Below are 12,845 nucleotides of genomic sequence, written 5' to 3'. Positions count from 1 at the left end.
TGTTTCTCAATGATCGAACAGTTACTGCAGTGTATGCGGTGTCATTTAACAACAATTCAAACAAGAGTACATAAGCAAAAATCTTCATTTAAGTAATCACAACATGTTTTGTGCGATAACAAGAGGATTTGTAATATTTAACAGCTGGGTGTCGCTGTATAGTTTAGTGCAACTGAAACTGAGTGCTACAAAGCACAAGGAAGAATAGAATGTACGGAGACTCAATGTCACCAAACCACACAATTTTTCTGCAGATTTTTTTAAACAGCCTTTCACAGGGGTTTTTCAGGGGGTGGGGTACCCTCAGCAGCAAGATGGTGGACAATCATGTCAGCTCCCTTAAGGTGAGCCTCATGTTGTGTAAAATACATACAAATTACTCCACCTATGAGTATTTTTTTAAAAATGGACCTTTATATACTATTCAGTGTATTTTTGCTTACTGTTCAAATAACTGTTCTTTTTTTAAATAAATAAAGTTATTTTTACCACAACGAGGAGTTAAGTAATACACAATGTCCCATTAAGACTTCAAATTCTTCAACACACATTTGACCTTGACTTGGGTCATCAATCCATTTTGTGGTAACAGTAACCAGATTCAACTCCAAATCCCAAATAAACACATTCAAAAAGCATTTTTATATAAGCTTATAAAAAGATAACCTCATGGTAAGACGTCCGTCTAATCGGTAGGGTTTGACCAACTGTAGGAAAGATGTTTTGACCAGCTCGGTGGGTTTGAAGCAGGACCGGACTTTTGACAGCCGAGACGTTTTGCTCATTAACGACTGCACGGTTGGCTTACGGGATCGGACAGAAATCCTCGAAGGGATCTTTCCCCTTAGAAACCTTGCCTCGGTCAATAAAGCCGCATTAAATCTCCCGGGATATGATATGCATTCCTTCTTATTACTATCTCACACTCTTGGATTCCATTTGTAAAGTGCTTATGGAAATTCTTGCTAAATGGCTTACTGGGAACATACAGTGAAAGCCCTTCTCTTAATAATCAATCATTTCGGGAAATGTGCACTGAAAAGTGAATTAAGCGTAGACTTGCTCACTCATATCTTTCAGATTTAATTTCCCCCTATGTTCCGGTTTGGAGTCTTCGCTCTTAATATGCTGGTCTACTAGTGATCCCAAGAGCCCAGAAGAAATCCGCAGGTTCTAGAGCGTTCTCCATTCGGGCCCCAATTTTATGGAATGCTCTGCCCCCTGAGATTTGACCGGCAACCTCAGTGTAACTTTTAAAATCCAGGCTTAAAACACACTTCTATTCTGTAGCTTATGCATGACCTGTATTTCATGTTGACAATATCTGTGTATGAATTGTTATTACAACATCCATTGCAGCCTGGTCATCTTGGAAGGAGGATTACCTTATGTGTGCTCCTTTCTCAAGGTTTCTTCGTTTTCCTCATGCTGAGGTTTTTGAGTTTTTCCTTGCCTTCATGTATGTTTTAGATCAGTCTGTTGTTTGCAATCATCTGTGGTCTGTGCAGCCCTTTGAGACTCCTTGAGATAAAGGGCTGTACAAAAAAAACATGACTTGACTTGACAAGAAGGCTTTTCAAGGAAAACAAATACAGGAAACTCTTGTTTTTCATGGGGGTTGCGTTCCAAAAAGGTTCAGCAATAGTCAAAAGTTCTGGCAACATGTGCCAATTTGTATACAAATAAATGTGACTTAACTTAAATTCCACTTTACTTCAGACTATATTTTGTCACCATCTTGTGAACGTTATTGGTAAACAAAAATGTTGCGTAAAAATACTTTTACCTTCCTTTAACGTATGGAGAAGGATCTTTCTCTGCCTTTTGGTGCTTTTGTTGGTCCAGAGCGTTTTGTTGACATACCTTTTAGAGAAAGCTAAAGTTGAAAAAGATTTGCGCGTTTGCATTGCGGTTTCTCAGGCTGTTTTGTATACAATTAAGATTGCAACATTATTATTGCCTAGGCAAAAAAGGGGCGGGTGACTGTTTAGCCAATCAGAATGCAGGATTCACAATAAAATTCTGCAAAGTGCCAAAACCACGAAGAGTAAACCACTGTACACCGAGGGATTAATGTATACACATGTCAAAGTGTTTAATTTACCTCTGAAAATTGGAGTTTCACAATATGGGGGGGTCGTTGAACAAGAAGTAGGATTATTGCATGGAAATCGCCTTTGATTAGTATTCCGTCTTTGAGGTCCACGTGTGGGGTTGCGGCAGGAAATCGGCAGGGTGCTGTCGGCGTATAAACATGCCGCTGATGTGCGTGGGGAAAGTCTGTATTTCTCTCTCTCTCTCTTTGATTTATCACAGTAGAAGGACAGCAGATGCGCTCACTTGCAGAGGGGGAGGATTTGTTGCGGAAAAGAAAACGGCACCATATTAAACAAAGAAAAGACCCTTTATGCAGACTTCTTTCATAAAATGGAGCAGCTAGATGTGTTAACAATGCGGTGTTCGAAAAACAAGACAGAAAATAGTTATAAGTGAAAGTCCCTGAGGGTTTTAATGTTGAAAAATAATGTTCAAGAAAATATACTTCATCATCGCGCTGGCCTTCTTGATCTGATAACATTTCCTCAGGAGCTGAAATTGATGTTTCCTGTCTCTCTTTGTGTATCCCACTCAAAAAAGGAAGATGACAGACTTACAATGTCTCATAAGGCCTTTTCTGACTATGAACTAAAACACAAGTTACAAAATTACGTGTAAGTATTTGAAGAAATTGTACAATCATGGCTGAATGCGACTGACATATTTCAAAATTACAACACTATTTTTTGATAAATTACATCATATATATTTAAGGATGAATAAAATTATGACTCACAACACGTGGTAAGCTTTCTCTCCTGGCTTTGATCTCTTTGATCTCCGGCAAAACTAACGTAAAATGCAACAGAAACAAAATGAAAATAAATCCAAACAGCTTGCCAACATCATTTTTGCCGTTCCATGTATTCCGTTACCCCCCAAGCCTGCACAAAATTTAGTAATTTTATTTATATTTAGTTTCTTTTGTCTTTTATTAGCATATTTGGTATTGGAGTAAAAGTAATTGAAAGTAATCCAGTTAAAGTAACCCTACCCATCCCTGTTTATGAAGTATGTATTCTACACAACTATTTTAAGAATGAAATATATAATACATCTCATACGACCTAGGTCTGTATATTTCTCCAAATGTACATAAAAACAAAATCTTGCAATAATGTAAATCAGCTGTGGCATGGGGCTATTTTCAGGGCAACTTTGGAGAATCTCATGAAATGAAATGATCTGCATTTATATAGCGCTTTTCAAGTCAATGACTTCCCAAAGCGCTTTACATTTTGCTTCACATTTCCCAATAGCGGCCGTGATCTGTGCAGCCATGTAAGGCGCTAACCTGTTTATTGGGGGTGTTGGGGGTTCAGTGTCTTACCCAAGGACACTTCGGCATGTAACACGGACAAGCCGGGATTCGAACTGGTATCCCTTAATCCTGAAACGATCGCTCTACCTCCTGAGCTACTGCCGCCACATTTGACCTAGGTCTGTATATTTCTCTAAATGTACATAATAAAAACAAAATCTTGCAATAATGTGAATCAGCACCAGTTAACTTTTTGTTAACATAAAGTAACAGATGTTTCTTCAGAGTAAGACTTTCATCAAAGTGGTGGTCATTTTACAGTTCATGGATCGCTTAACCGCCTCGGTTGTCTAGGCACCACTGTGGATGCAATTCTGGACAGCTTTCTCTACTGCTGACCGTTCCAGGCCTGTTTTTGATTCATGGCAAACGTGGCACTAGCCCATTTCTTGAAGTCAGACCAGTTCTTTTTCGGTCTTCCTTTCTTCCAGCCTCCATGGACTGTGTTTTGGAGAATTATCTTGGTCAATTCTGAGGATCTTGTGATGTGAGAATACCACTGCAATTTTCATCTGCACACAGTTGACATGTTTTGGAATGGACCAACGTGCCGTCTCATGGAACTGCGCACCTTTTTGTTTGTCACATGGGCTATGGAGCTGATGCCCAGATGTTTCCTGTAGCATTGCATCGTCATGTTCCGATTTTCATTTCCAGATTTGCTGTGAGTCTATGTCTCGCAAGCAGAAAAAATATCGGCGTTTGCACTAGTCTGATCTTTGATTTCACTGCTATGTTCTCGTCCCTTCAGATTGTTTTAAGTCTGGCAAATGTAACTGTGGTTTGAGCTATCCTGTCCCTGATCTTTGGTTCTGACCCCTCTTCTTATACGACAGCTTCAAGATTTTTGAATTTGGTGACAGGTTCAAGCTCTTAGTGGTTGATGATGTTTGTGGTGATACCTTGGGTGTTCTAGGTCATTACTTGTGTTTTTTTCTGTGCTTATTTCCATCCAATACTTAGGTAGAGGGTTAATGCTTTGTCCAGGCGATTGACCAGATATCTGAGTTTTTGCTCTTCTGCCAATTCTCAATATACTGTAATCAGCCAAACAAACTTTAGTGAAGTTGTGTCCCCTAATGTTGACTGTACCGTCATGTTGGTCCAGTGCTTCGGTCATGACCCTTTCTAGGAAGATGTTAAATAAAGTTGGAGAGAGAATGGAGCCTTGTCTCACACATTTGAAACCACGCTCCAATGGTACAGTTGATCAGAAACGCACTGTTGGTATTCAGGGTACGCTAGTATTTAAGATTGTACAGAATCCCAGAAATATTTGGACTCCTTTTGCTGAAGACGAAAGGCTCATATTTGGGGAAGGGCGCCAACTATAATGGTCAAAAGAGAATGTCATAGTTTTGGTGGCATGCATTCAAACGCAGCATGTCCATGTACGGCAGTGACCGTCCGCGGACGTGCTTAACTGTCAGCCAGTTTACAGAAACCTAAATGAATAGAAGCCGCATGCGCATCGTCAGGCACCAGCCTACCACGTGTTTCGAAGTTTTCACCTTTCTTCTCATGGCAACAATCGTACGTGTGTGTGATTCTTGGGAAACTGACTCATTGGTTTAAATATAGCACAGTGTAATTACACCTTAATAAATACATCCAACAGCGAATGTCCTACCGGCGGCCTCATTTTGGGGACCCAGAGGAATATGTCACGCTGTTCAACTCCCCCCTGAGGTAATTTAGGGTTTTGTTCCACCTGCAAATTACTGCCGATGTCATTGCCACTTTATACAACTCGGGATGTTGGGTCATTCCACCCTCGGAGCTCAGCACTTTAGTGGGAACAGGCTGCAGAGTGGGAGCACTCCCTTCATCTCATAATACATTTTTTATTCGTCTTTCAACGACCCAACCTGTCACGGCTTTATGCTTACCAAGCAGTTATTTTTTTCATCACGAACCCTCTTTAAGTCTCAGTTGTAATTTACTGCAGCGGAAATCGGCATTTCCCGGTAGTGTAACCAATAGTGTATTTGCCGCTTCTTAATTAAATCGCACCCACATTAATCGAGGCTTTTTTTTTTACCCGGGGTCCCTGTCACTCCAATAAAAGATCATTTAAGACATACCTTGATACTTGGGAGGCAATGCAATGCAGGACGATTTACTTTAGAGATTTATGAATTTTTGGAGTTGTTATTCAATGCACTTGTAACTGTTAAATCCAAATTAATTTCCCGATTTAAATCAATTTTAACGACGCCCCCTTGTGTTTTATATAGTCATTTATCAGTGGATCGCTCGCATCTTTTGCAAAAAGCAACTTTGCTTTTGCAAATAAACATTAACACAATGGTTCATAAATATGTTCAATTGCTTGTTAAATTTGCCACCAGTAAGCAAAATGGTGTCATTTATTACAGTGACAGGGACACACTGCAGCTGGTTGAGTAAAACCACCGCACACGTTTAGCTAATAAGTAATATACATTTTTATTTTTGTATTTTGGGGGATTAAAAATAGAATTTTAAAAAACTTCATTTTACTGATTTGGACGAATTTTTTTTTTTTACTAAATCCAGAAAAAACTATATTCTATATAGTAACCAAAATTTAAAAATTACTTATACTGTCAAGACCAGAACAGAGACAGGACCCACTTGCGTTTCGTTTCTCACAAGTTTTATTAGAAGAAAGGGAAAGGGTTGCGCCCGCGATCCGGGGATTGCTGGACGCGGGAAGCAGGTCGCTCTGAACGCGGCAGTGGATCTTCCGTGTCAAGCAATGGCGGTGTCGGAAATGGAAAAACGGGTCAGTAGCCGGGACAGGAGAGCAAAAACGTGGTCGGGTCGGAAGCGAGTCGTAAGCCAGGGAAGGAGAGTAGACGTGGTTGGGGGCCAAAAAGGCGGAAAGCCGGAACGGGAGTGTTACAATCACCCAGATCGGGAACACCTGTGTTCAGGATTTGGCGCCAACAGCCAGGACAGCTGATTGGCGCACCCTGTACATTTAAATCCCCAACTTCCGGTAACACATTGTTTGATTGTACTCACGTTACCTGTTGCCTTCAGCTCAGTAAGCCCGTACCTCTGACTCTTTGCCTGCTCCCTGTTTTCTTCTGATTGATCTCCGTTGGCGACCCGTTTCTGTAATCTGCCCTGCCCGTCTGACTCCTGAACTCTTTTCCGAATACTACGACGCCCTTCTTCTCCAGCCCCGGCCATCAACACTACGATTACGCCTGTCCGCGACCATTCCCGCCAAGCCTTCACCCGCCTGTCAAGTTCCGTCAATCCGCCTACCAACGGATCGAAGAATCCCGCCTTGTCATTTCCTTCCTTTCAATAAAACCAAGAAAAGAGGGCAAGTGATCTCAGTCTTCCTTTCGTCCTGTCTGACAGGGAGAGTAGACGTGGTCAAGATAAAAAATGCATCAAAGCCGGGGGACAGACAGGAACAAAAAACAGGTGGGAGTCAGGGTCGAAAAAAGGCTTGCCTAGTGTAAACCGAGGTTCGCAGACGGACTGACAACAGATGACAGAAAGTAGTGGGTTTAAATAGGGACAGGGAGCCAATCAGAGTCCGGGGCAGTTGGCACCGAAGGAGCGGGCACAGGTGCATCACATCTGTAATCATGACATATACGACAAATTTCTGTTTTTATCATTATTTTTCACGTAATTAAGAAAATTATGAGTAAATATGGTTAGCGTATTTTGAAAAGTCTATCTAATTGCCACACTTAATTGTCCTTCTAAACAAAAAGAATACATTTGAAATATAGGTAAATATAAGCTTAACAAGACTTTAAGATTTATTTGTCTGTTCATGTCAAAGTATCCATTCAATTAGATGTTATACAATCCCTATATTGTTCCAAGTAAGGAATGAAAAGTTTGCATAGGTGCCAGGTCAGGAGGAAAAAAATGATACTTTAAAATTTTTGTATTTGCCTATAGTCTCAGATTTGGCAATACACAAGGAAAAAATATTTTTTTTTGTCTGGCGGGCCGGGTTAAGAAGTCTGACCACGCCTGTTGTACTTGGTCTTCTGATTTACTGTTGAAAGGGAGGCCTTGGGTGGTAACATACCACCTACAAGATTCAGTCTGGAGAAAACACTGGATTGGACCTGGGATTTGGGGAATTTTCCACTGACTTGTATTTCATTTTTTCCCCGCACCAACGGTATATAAATGATTGTCAGCCATTTTGAAAGCACACAGCATTGTTCTGTACTCAGAAGTACCAAACATTCTGAGCTGAAGTTATTTAACAGTTGTTTCCTTTTTTTTTAGTAATCTGAAAAACCTCAAATCCCTTCCTTCAACTATGCTTTGGGATCTTACAAAAAAATACCATCCCCAAACCGGGTCAATCAACCTTAAAATTGGGCCCTCAAACGCAAAAAAGAGGCGACTTGACAAACTAGACTGTTAGTGATATTTAGAAACTGACAAGTCGGAATGCTAAATTGGCTCCCCGTAGCCAGAGGAAATTGCACTAGCGTGATGAGCGGCAACACGGTATCTCCTCCCGCTGGCTGCGTCGCGTTTTTCTCAATGCTTTACTGCACTTCTTTCCAAAATGCTAAACAACCTCCCGTTACCATAGCGACCCACCACTGAGCTACTCTGCGGTTTCCCCGTGAGATGCTCGTGTGTCTCGTTTATGTGTTTGTTATGTTATACATCAAGCTTTGTTTGTGTTTTTTACTTCACTGCTAGCAACATCTCACTGGATGCTTTTCCTGTTCATCTCCACATAGTTTTGCATTTAATCTAAACCATAATTAAAATGTGGTGTTATTTGTTGAAAACGTGTTCATATTCGATGTGGTTTTATGCATCCATCCATCCATTATCTGCATTGCTTATCCCCAGTAGGGTCACGGGTGTGCTCGAGCCCATCCCAGCTATCTTCGGACAGTGGGCAGGGTACACCCTGAACCGGGTGATGTAGTTTTGTATGTATTTAAAAACATTACTATAAATAGTAATGATGATAATAATAGTAATAATAATTCATAATTGTGTATAATTATTTATATTTAAATGAATAGATCTAATTCACTTGTAAAATAATTATTTTATTATAAATATTAATTCACAGTAATTATTATTATTATTATTAATTTTAATGACTGAATATGATTTTGTTTTATTTTTATTTTTATAAGTAATTAAGAATCTCCAATACCACATTTTTATCAAAACGAATTAAAATGGTGCATGATTGAGTTGTATTCAAATCAAATGAGACTATCGTATAAATACATATATTTAAAAGAATATGTAATTCACCTATGTAATCATAAGAATTATTGTTTTAATAATAATAATTAAATCATTGTTTTGTTATCATTTTATTATTTTTCTATAGTATTCCAGATGCCCAATCCAAAAAATTTTATGTGAATGAGCGGGTGAGTTGTCTGTCTCTGTGTGCCCTGCGACTGGCTGGCAACCAGTTCAGGGTGTCCCCTGCCCACTGCCCGAAGGCAGTTGGGATGGGCTCCAGCACCCCTGCGACCCTACTGAGGATAAACGCTGCAGATAATATATATATATATATATATATATATATACATATATATATATGTGTGTGTGTGTGTGTGTATGTGTATATGTGTACAGTGGAACCTCGGTTCTCGACCATAATCCGTTCCAGAACCCTGTTTGAAAACCGATTTGTTCAATCACCGAAATCGTTTTTCCCATTAAAAGTAATGTAAAATCGTTTTAAACACCCTGAATGTTTACCATGAACGTAAACATGAACCTAACCCAGGCTAATCGTACGTTCGCGTTAGCGTAATCTTCCGTACTGAAGATTACGCTAACCTGAACGTGTAAAAATAAAAAAAAGGATTATGAATAGGATTTCTTACCTTTGTGGTGGACGGTGGGGAGAGAAAAATCATCAAAAGTTTTTCAACCTCTTCCAAAACTTGCGGCAGTTGCTTGCTTAAGTGCTAACTTCCTTAGCCGCATCACTCGATTTCACAGCCTCCTTATTCTTTACTATCGTACTGATAGTAGATTTAGCCATGCTGTATTCACTAGCAATATCAGAAATTCGTACACCTCTTTCATATTTAGCTATTATGTCTTTCTTAAAGGCAATAGAACAACTTGTCTTTTTTCACCTGTCCTGCTTGCACCGACCTTCTTCTGAGGCATAATTAGGGGCTAAAACACCTATACGCCGCTCAGCATCGCACCCTAGCGTACCGGCGTTCAAACTCCGATTTTTTGACCGAACAGCAAAGCAAGAATTTCTCGAAATTTTTGGTCGAACACCGATTTGTCCGAACTGAGAGGCGTTCGAAAACCGAGGTTCTACTGTATATATGTGTGTGTGTTGGGAGTAGGAATGCCCTTAAAATAAGGAAGAGTTTTTACACCCATGCAATTGTCGTATAACATAAAATACAATACAGTATATTGTAACCAATGTGTTTTAGTTGTAGTATTAGTAGTTTCTACTTGTTGAATCACAACTTCTGAAGTTGAGGGGCATCCCAGTCTTTAAGCTGTGAAAAAGCAGGCATCTGTTATGAATTTACCATATCAGCTCACTATGGACTTCCTCTCTAATGGCTCCTTTTCAAATATTCTGCAAAATGCACAATGAAAAACAGTTCATGACGATTTGCCAATTCAAGCAAAACCCTTTTCCTGGTTAAGTGAATTCCATCCATGAGTTTGTAAAGAAATAAAAAACATCAGTAGCCTTTTGTAAAATTTCATGTAATCAGCTTTATCTTACTACAATTCATATTTAAGAAAAAATGCGGACTTCAAATGTGCCCGAGACTTTTGGAACACCTTGTACATAAAATCGTGATGTCGTAATATGTCATATACGTTTTAGTGAGTTGAGCCTCTTCCATTCCGCTTCTGATTTGTGTCCCCGCCAACTCGCAAAGACTGTTCCTCTTTAAAGGTCAGCTCCCTCTCACCTGCTCCTGTCTTGGGTCTGTCTTTTATTGCCAGTTATGAGGGCAAGAATACCGGGGTACATCTTCCTGGTGTCTCCTTGAGGTGTGTCAACAAGAAATAGGTCACTTTTTTATGAGGGTTGCTATGGGCTCTCTCGAGTGGCTGCTCACCTCAGCGGCATACATTAGACGCTATGCTGCGTCTCTCCATAGCGGCCTGCATTATGCATCGGCGACCTCACTTCACCACGGCGTTTTTTCTCTAAAGGGAATACGGCCCCGTGACATTGACGGAGACAATCGAGCGCGAGGCGTTCAAGAACGTACGCGCCCGAGTGGTCCTCGGCGGTCTGGCGGGTTCCTCGGCATGTCCTTCAAGTCCTACTGAATCATTCAGGAGGAGGCTTGAAGACACAGCAGGTCTTTTACTTGGATGAGATGGAAAAATAGATGGGTTTGTGTTACATAGTATGCGCTAGCCTGGGAAATCTCCATTCTGAAGAGGGGTTTGTGTGTCGTACTTACACCATGATAGAGAATTACAGTAATCACTCGTTTTTTGCGGCGTGTTGTGTTACAATAAGGACCCGCAATGGTTAAAATCCGTGAAGTAGAAACCTTTAGTTCTCGACCCACTCTAGTGGCTCCCTGACGCTTTTTCAAAAATGTTAATGGAAAAATATACAGTTTCTGTAGGACTAAACAGAGAGGTAAATGCAGTTTTCCATAACACGGTGACAGCAAAGTAAAGTAGCCCTAATCCATACAGTTGTGTAATAAAATGAAAATATAATTTTAAAAATTATAATTTTAATATGTGTTTTATTAAATCCAGTACGTTATAATAGTCTGTAGTATGCAATAGTCTGTGGTCTGTGCAGCCTTTTGAGACTCCCTGTGATTCATGGCTACACAAATAAACATGAGTTGACTTTACAACTTATTTATGTATTTATTTTTGTTTTATAAATTAAAGCCAACGAAGAAATCCTATTCACAGGTTGAAGCACTTACTTCACACATGTAATGTACTTTTCAAGTACTTTTTAAGGTAATTTCTGTACTGGTAAATTATGAGTAAAAATAATATTTCGTGATATAAATTTCATTTATACGGCGCCTTGGAGTATAAGGTGTATGGGATTAAAACTACAGCAAGAGCTAGGGTTGCATTAAAATGTATTCATTTCAAATAAAATCACGGAACATAATTTAACAATATCACATCTGTTTTCAGGTGGCACGGCGGCTGGGTGGTTAGCATGCAGCCCCACAGTGCAGGGGTTCAGGCTTCAAGTCCAGCTACCACAGCCTCCTTCAGAGTTTGCATGTTCTCCCCATGCCTGCGTGTATTTGCTTTGGGAATCCCAGTTTCCTCCCTCATTCCAAACAAATGCATGTCAGGTTAATTGGCCGGTCTGAATTGTCCCTAAGTGCAAATGAGCATATGAATGGTTGTTCGTTTGTGCCCTGTGGCTGGCTGGCAACCAGTTCAGGGTGTCCCCTGCCCACTGCCCGAAGATAGGCTGGGATGGGCTCCAGCACCCCCGCGACCCTACTGAGGATAAGCAGTGAATATAATGGAAGGACATCTGGCTTCCACACGGATAATAATTTTAGCAACAATAATTAACATGTCATCCACGTGAGGACACTCAAACACCACTCTATTGGTTTCTCAAATGCAGAATAAAAAAAGAAGTACAACAATTCAAACAAGAATACATACTTTTGGACAAAATGTTACCATAAACAAACATTTTCATTCTAGTAATCACAATACTGTTCATACTTACAATTATTGTACAAACCAACAACAAAATAGGATATGCAATGAGCCTTTGAAAGTTGGCGCCACAGTTGGCATCAAAGTTTTGCGCTTCCATTTTGTTTTATTTTAGCAACACAAATATTTACAAGAGCCAAGAAGAGATCCGCTGGTTCGTTCTCCATTTGAGTCCCGATGCTGTGGCATGCTTTGCCCTCTGAGATTCGATCTGCAACCTCAGTGGAACTGTTTAAATCTAGGCCTCAAACACACTTCTATTCTATAGCTTATGAATGACCTATACTTCATGGTGACAATATCTATGTAATGATTGTCAAAGCTACTTCCATTGCAACCCGATCATCCTTTTGATGTTTAATTTTATATTATACTTTAATTTTTTGTATTTTATTGTTTGTTTATGCAACATTCGTTGAAGCCTGGTCATCCTGAAAGTGGGATTACTTCATGTGCGGTCCATTCTAAAAGTTTCTTAATTTTCCTCATGCTGAGGTTTTTGAGTTTTTCCTTGCCCTCATATAGGTTTTAGATCAGGAGATGGTGTAATAATAGTCTATATGGTTTGCAATGATCTGTTGTCTGTGCAGTCCTTTAAGACTCCTTGTGATTAAGGGATATACAAACATGACTTGACTTAACCACAAGAGAGCACTCAAAGACTACCTTATGTGTTTCTCAAAGACAGAACAGTTACCACATACAGTATAATTTAAATGTATTAATGCATTTCAAGTTGTAC

At 39.9% G+C, this 12,845-nt stretch overlaps 1 protein-coding gene and 1 long non-coding RNA gene across 3 annotated transcripts in view; one reads left to right on the top strand and one right to left on the bottom strand.

The window, feature by feature from the left end:
- LOC148364286 (potassium voltage-gated channel subfamily B member 1-like) overlaps nt 1–12,845 on the top strand; it is a 94,179-nt gene that overhangs the window by 41,881 nt on the left and 39,453 nt on the right. The gene's annotated exons all lie outside the window — the stretch shown is intronic.
- LOC148364287 (uncharacterized) lies at nt 42–2,256 on the bottom strand. The gene is made up of 3 exons (XR_015850737.1): nt 2,105–2,256; nt 1,787–1,863; nt 42–1,535 (listed from the first exon to the last, which is right to left on the bottom strand). It is a non-coding gene; the product is annotated as an uncharacterized LOC148364287 (long non-coding RNA).

The sequence above is a fragment of the Urocampus carinirostris genome, chromosome 6, assembly GCF_059441175.1.
Source record: "Urocampus carinirostris isolate Australia breed hairy pipefish chromosome 6, RoL_Ucar_1.0, whole genome shotgun sequence".
Taxonomy (NCBI): domain Eukaryota; kingdom Metazoa; phylum Chordata; class Actinopteri; order Syngnathiformes; family Syngnathidae; genus Urocampus; species Urocampus carinirostris.
Note: the sequence above shows the minus strand (reverse complement) of the source record. Positions and strands in the feature narration are given on the sequence as shown.